General features: G+C 40.4%; 1 pseudogene; it reads left to right on the top strand.

Moving 5' to 3' along the window:
• The first annotated feature begins 337 nt into the window (after window positions 1-337).
• LOC144291114 (olfactory receptor 7A17-like) lies at window positions 338-5,570 on the top strand (annotated as a pseudogene).
• The last annotated feature ends 1,449 nt before the right edge of the window (window positions 5,571-7,019 follow it).

Below are 7,019 nucleotides of genomic sequence, written 5' to 3'. Positions count from 1 at the left end.
CATTAAAAAAAAAACTGGTTTCACTTGACCTCTAACCTAGTCGTTTGGGAACTGAAATTCATTAGAAAAATATCCTTCCTGTCCAGAGGACTTTTCCACTTGGGAATCATGTGCTTAGAGGTTGGAGTCACAAGAGGTAAGTGCACCTGATGAGCAGACACAGGGAGCTGTAAATATCTCCTCATCTCTAGTCCTTCAGTTCCTGCAACATTGGACAGAAAGGGCTATGCTTCTTGTCTCTTTGTTCCAAATCCTACTTCTGGCTGGGGGCCAATGTTTTACTCCTTCCTGCTGCCTTGGCTGAGGACAGAGCTTTAGTCCCTATCATCTACTGTCCATGGAGGAAGTCAGACTTCTACAAGGTGACCTTTCTGTTAGACCTCCAGCGAGGTAAGCCCAACACATCAGTGGGCTGTGGATGTCAGGGTCAGAGAGAATGGAAGCCAAAAACATTGACCCATCTTCATCTGAGAGCCAATTCAACTTAGCCCAGAACCAGTGATCACTGTGTTTGGTGGTTTGCTTGATTAAGTACTTAATGTATTAAAACAGTGCAAGTATCAGTTTCACAGAGTGAAAGCTTCTCACACTTTTGAAAGTCTGTGATACTCTTTATCATTAAACTTCTATTATAACAATGCTAGAAAAGGTATGCTGAGATTGTTAAACTGAATGTATGGAACTAATCAGTTGTGATTTTGTCCCCTGGGTGTTATTGATCACTTGTCTGGAGCCAGCTTTGCCTCCCACACTGGAGAGGGGTTGGTGGAGACCAGGGATGCTCTTAACACCCTATCATGCACTGGACACACCCCACCCCAGGGCAGCCTCTGGCCAGAATGTCCTTGGTGCAGAGACAGAGAAATTTTGAGTTAAAGACTATCAGTATTTGGAACACAGAAGCCTTCAGGTTCTACCTTCAACCTTGTAACACTTACTGTCCTGCCAGAAAATTCAGGTAACCCATTGGTGACAAGTTCAAAAGTTCCAACCACAAAGAATGTAAAAGCTCTGTAAGTTTCTTCAGCAGGCTGCTGAGTGAAAGAGACATTTCTTCTTAAATTATCCCTCAGGTTCAGCAAACCTCATATATTTGATGGCCATTCTGATTGGCCTTTATAATTATATGCCCATATGTTGTTCTCTTTTTTTGTTGTTGTTATTTTAAAGTTTTACTTGAATTCCTGTTTGTTAACACAGTATAATATTAGTTTCAGGTGTACAAGATAGTGATTCAACCCTTGGATACAATGCCTGGTACTCATCTCCGGTGCCCTCCATCATCCCCATCCCCCATTTCCCCATCCCCCTCTCACCTTCCTCTGGTATTTATTAGTTTCTCCTCTATGTTTATTTTTTTATTTTTTTAATAATAAAATTATTTTTTATTGGTGTTCAATTTGCCAACATACAGAATAACACCCAGTGCTCATCCCGTCAAGTGCCCCCCTCAGTGCCCGTCACCCTTTCACCTCCACCCCCTCCCACCTCCCCTTCCACCACCCCTAGTTCATTTCCCAGAGTCAGGAGTCTTTATGTTCTGTCTCCCTTTCTGATATTTTCTCTTTTATTTTTAAAATATCACCATTTCAAATGATTTCCTCAGATAATTGTTTCTCAATTGACTTTTGGAACATATTTTGACATAAATACTTTACATTTTATGTAAATATGTCTACCTACCTACTTCTGAGTTTCTTGCTTTATTTGGTGGTGTTGCCCAACTGTAAATTTTATATGTATTTTTCTTGATATTTTGCTGTATTATATGGTTGCACTTATTTTAAGATCATAAGCCCTCTGGTTTTTTGAGGATCTTAGGCAGTGGACAGATTTCATATTCTTTCAGACAGATACCGCTTTTAGTCATCATTTATTTAGCAATTGAACCTTTTCCAATGAAATTGAAATACAACCTTGCCATATGGTCAATGTCTTTATACATTGAAACCTAATTTCTAATTCATTTAACAAATAAAAACTGAGCATTCTAGAAACATTATATATTATATCCTTTTGTGTCTAGGATTTTTACAATTTTATTATTGATCCATGTCGATATCATTAATGCTTGCTATTTTATATGCTTTTTCAGTTCATTTTGGTTTTTCATACAATTTTGCCTGGGACAGCTGTTTTGAAACTACAGATTTTACATTTTAACCTGGTTTTGTGATCCTCTCACTCTTTTCATTCTATACCTTTTCGTATTCATAGGATCTTATATACTAAATACATATATTCATATAACTTGGTGAAAAAAAAAGTGAAAAGCTGAAGTCCCTGCACTTTTGAATCATGTATCATAAGAGTGAGGACAGAGATGTATGAAATAAATGTATGTGTGATATGATGTCTGCAGACAGAATGATATGAAGCAAATTATTGAGTACAAAAGGATATAATTGTCACAGAGCAGACAGGATTTATAGAGCATGAGCTAGAGATGCCATTACATATTAGATGAAATCCAGAATGAGGATTACAGTGTGTCCCATGGGTTTGTCAAAGGAGAGATCAATATTCAAAGCCCAAGAATATTAATGAAAAGATGGCACATAAGAGAAAGGAGAAAGGGGCTAACCTCATACCCTGTCATACCACATAGAGATGAACCGGCCAAATAATGATGAAGGAGGTAGAGGAGAAATAAGTCTCCTGTGCTTGATATAAAAATGCCCACCTTGGGATCCCTGGGTGGCGTAGTGGTTTAGCGCCTGCCTTTGGCCCAGGGCGCGATCCTGGAGACCCGGGATCGAATCCCACGTTGGGCTCCCGGTGCATGGAGCCTGCTTCTCCCTCTGCCTATGTCTCTGCCTCTCTCTCTCTCTGTGACTATCATAAATAAATAAAAATTTTAAAAAAAATTTTAAAATGCCCACCTTTTGTTGAATTGTGTATACTTTCTTTTGTGAAGTGTTGCTTTATCCTTTTGCTCATTTGAGGGGGTATTTATATACATTATAAATAATTATATATATCTTATATTATAATATTATATTAATATTATAAATTATAATAATATTATTATAATACAATATATTATAATATATTAATATTAATAAATATAATATTATAATAAATATATTACTATATATCTTAATATACATATATTATTTTTTCTTAGGAGGCTTAAGAACTGGAATTTATGTATTTTGCATGGGAAAGATCACTGACTTGACCTACTTGGGTTGGATCCATTCCTGCCATCACCAGGATGGCAGAGGCTGAGAAAGACAGGGGAATAACACAACACAGGAGGCCATAGTGTCCTGTGGGTGTGTGACTTGTGGAGTGTGAGAAGTCCCCACATAAGGGTGCCAGGACTCAAAAATCCCAAGATGACACAATACAGGGGCCAGGACTCAATCGAAGGAGGCCACTAAGAAGGGGATCTGGTTCAATTCCTGGGATACCTTTGCACAATATGATGAACACAGTGGGAGAGGCAATGTGGACAGATAAGTCCCTGTGCCTTGAGGTTTCAGAGGGAACAGAGAAGCAACTTCTCTCCTCAGCATGTCTGACTATGTCTCTCCTCCTTCCTGCTCCTTCCCCTTGCAGCACTGGCTGTGCTTCTTCAACTTGAACATTAGAGACAAATACCTTCCTCGGGGCCTTTGCACTGGCCACTCCCTCTGCTGAGAACATACTTCTCCAAAAATCCTTCATCTACCTCCTTCTCTAACTTGAGGTCTATGAGCCAAGTCACATCGTTTGCAGAATTGGCCTCCATACCCATGAAATAGCATGCTCTATTCACTCTGCTTTATCCCTCTTTTCTTTTTCTTTTTTTTTTTTTTACAAAAAATAATTTTTTTATTGGGGTTCAATTTGCCAACATATAGCATTACACCCCGTGCTCATACCGCCAAGTGCCCCCCTCAGGGCCCATCGCCTAGTCACCCCAACCCCCCGCCCACCTCCCTTTCCACTACCCCTTGTTCGTTTCCAAGAGTTAGGTGTCTCTCAAGTTTTGTCACCCTCACTGATATTTTCACTCATTTTCTCTTCTTTTCTCTTTATTCCCTTTCACTAATTTTTATATTCTCCAAATGAATGAGACCATACAATGTTTGTCCTTCTCCGATTGACTTATTTCACTCAGCATAATACCCTCCAGTTCCATCCACGTTGAACCAAATGGTGGGTATTTGTCGTTTCTAATGGCTGAATAATATTCCATTCTTCATATCACCTTCCACCATATGAAATGGTGGAACATAAGTGATTGGAACAAAACTTCCATAACTATGGTAGTAAAGAATCCCCTGGTGTGGACATTATCCTTGCACAAAATACTAAAATATTTAGACTACAAAATTAAAAAGATAGCTATTCAAATCTGTGAGTAATACAAATATGTGAAAATTAATCATGCTATTTGCTTCTATCTTTGAAGTCACCTCTACCACATAAAACCAAGCAACAATACACAAATTTCAGAGTTTTTTCTTCTGGGATTTTCAGAGGAACCAGAACTTCAGCCCCTCATTTTTAGCCTTTTCCTTTCCATGTGCCTGATCACTGTAATTGGGAACCTGCTCATTATCCTGGCTGTGAGCTCTGACCCCCACCTCCACACCCCCAATACTCCTTCCTCACCAACCTGTCCTTTGTAGACATCTGTTCTACCTCCACCACCATCCTAAAGATGCTAATGAATATACAGAGAGCAAAGTCATAACCTATGCAGGTTGCCTCACACAGATTTATTTTTTCATACTGTTTTCATACTTTCATACTGAAAGAAAGGATGTCTTTCTCCTGAGTGTGATGGCCTATGACAGGTATGTGGCCATCTGCCACCCCCTGCACTACACAGTCATCATGAACCCCCAGCTCTGTGGACTGCTGGTTCTGGTGTCCTGGATCATATGTATCCTCAATTCCTTGTTACAAAGTTTTTTTTTAATTTTTATTTATTCATGATAGGCACACAGTGAGAGAGAGAGAGGCAGAGACACAGGCAGAGGGAGAAGCAGGCTCCATGCACCGGGAGCCCGACGTGGGATTCGATCCCGGATCTCCAGGATCGCGCCTTGGGCCAAAGGCAGGGGCCAAACCGCTGCGCCACCCAGGGATCCCCCTTGTTACAAAGTTTAATGATGTTGTGGCTTTCCTTCTGTACACAGGTGGAAATCCCTCACTTTTTCTGTGAACTCAATGAGATAGTCCAACTTGCCTGTACTGACACCTTTCTTAATAACTTGGTGATGTATTTTGCTGCTGTCCTGCTGGGTGGAAGTCCTTTTGCTGGGATCATTTACTCTTATTCTAAGACTGTTTCCTCCATACATGGAATTTCATCAGCTCGGGGCAAGTATAAAGCATTTTCCACCTGTGCGTCTCACCTCTCAGTTGTCTCCTTATTTTATTGTACAATGCTTGGTGTATACCTTAGCTCTGCTGCTACCCAGAGCTCCCACGCAAGTGCAGTAGCCTCGGTGATGTACACCGTGGTCACACCCATGCTGAACCCCTTCATCTACAGCCTGAGAAACAAAGACATAAAGAGAGTTCTGAAAGCATTCTTTGCGAAGGAAACTCTATATGGCCAATTGTGGTAGGACTGAACAATTGCCTACAATTGCTTAATCTCAGTTAACTGAGAAAATTTTATCGATACATGTTTGTATTCAAATCCTAATGCTAATGTAAAATGATTATGTTACACATTCATTTTCTTACAGTTTGGGGTGGCAGATTCTGAAATCATTTTCATTGAGCTAAAAAGATGTTCACAAGGCCTGAATAATTATGTAAGTAACAGGGGAGAATCTATTTACTTATCTATTCCAAGCTTATAAGATAGTGCAAAAAATCTAAATATCTTTCTTATCTTTAACAAATGCTTTACAATGAGGGACCAAATGAAAGCTCTTAATTATGCAAGTATGAAATTCCCAATAGTTTGGCAAATGTGTCATGAAGCTGAGGTATGTCTTGCTCAAGGTTTATATCAACAAAGTTAGTTCTCCTTGTTGAAAAGGAAAACAGCAGTATTCTGTTGGTGGCAGGGTTGTATGCTCACCACAAGTCAACATTTTGGAGACCTGAGAGATCTAATCCAGAAGGATTGCTCAGTACTAGACTTTGTGGAAAAGTTAGTCAGCGTTGGGATATAGTGCTGAGAGGTCCAAACTCTGGGAACAGCAGAGATCCTAAGGAAGCAGTAATTCACTTGGATTCATTTGGTTATAACCTGGTCTATTGGGAACACACAATCTCCAGGAAAACTTTCCTTTGTGTATACCAGTGTCCCACAGGGAAATCATGCACTTAGAGCTTGGAGGAGCAGGAGGGAAACTGCCTCATGAATAGAGGAAGCTCTAAATATCCCGAGTGGCAGCCCCTCTGCCTGTGCCACCGTGGGCTGGATGGGACCTAGTTGTTGCCTCTCGAGTCCTAAGCTTGTCTGAGAGACTAACACTAGCCTCTTTCCTGCTGTCTTGTGTGGGGACAGAATTTAGTCACCATCATTCCCACCCAGGAGGAATTCAGACTGCCACACGGAGACTTCATCAGAGTTCCCATGCAGGTGAGTCCCAGAGCCCAGCAAGTCCTCCAGAAAAGGGTCAGAGACAATCCAAGCCAGGTGCATCGACATGAGGTCAGCTGACAGCCACCAGCCTAGCCCAAAACCAGAGATTTCTATGCTCATTTGCTTGCTGATGAGTTGGTTAATGGATTCACTGATGATATTAAAGAAAGAAGTGGATGTAGAGCTAGCAGCACATGGGTGATTGTTGACAATGAAGTAAGGGGGTGTGAGGCATAAAGTACTTCCAATAAAAGTAGCACATAACCAGTGAGTTTAGCAATTAAAGGGAGTAGAAATATTAGGGATGGAGGGATGACCAGTGAAATCAGATGAAAATTTCTTTTTCATCTTTAAAAAGGGGCTTATTGGACTCTGTTTGCATAATGATGAGAAAACCTAGACTGATTCATGGCTTGCAGATAAACGTAATTCATGAGATACACCATTTCACACCATCCCCATTACTTAGGGTATT

The sequence above is a fragment of the Canis aureus genome, chromosome 19 (genome assembly GCF_053574225.1).
Source record: "Canis aureus isolate CA01 chromosome 19, VMU_Caureus_v.1.0, whole genome shotgun sequence".
NCBI classification, from domain to species: Eukaryota; Metazoa; Chordata; class Mammalia; order Carnivora; family Canidae; genus Canis; species Canis aureus.
This window is presented reverse-complemented; position numbering and strand designations above follow the sequence as displayed.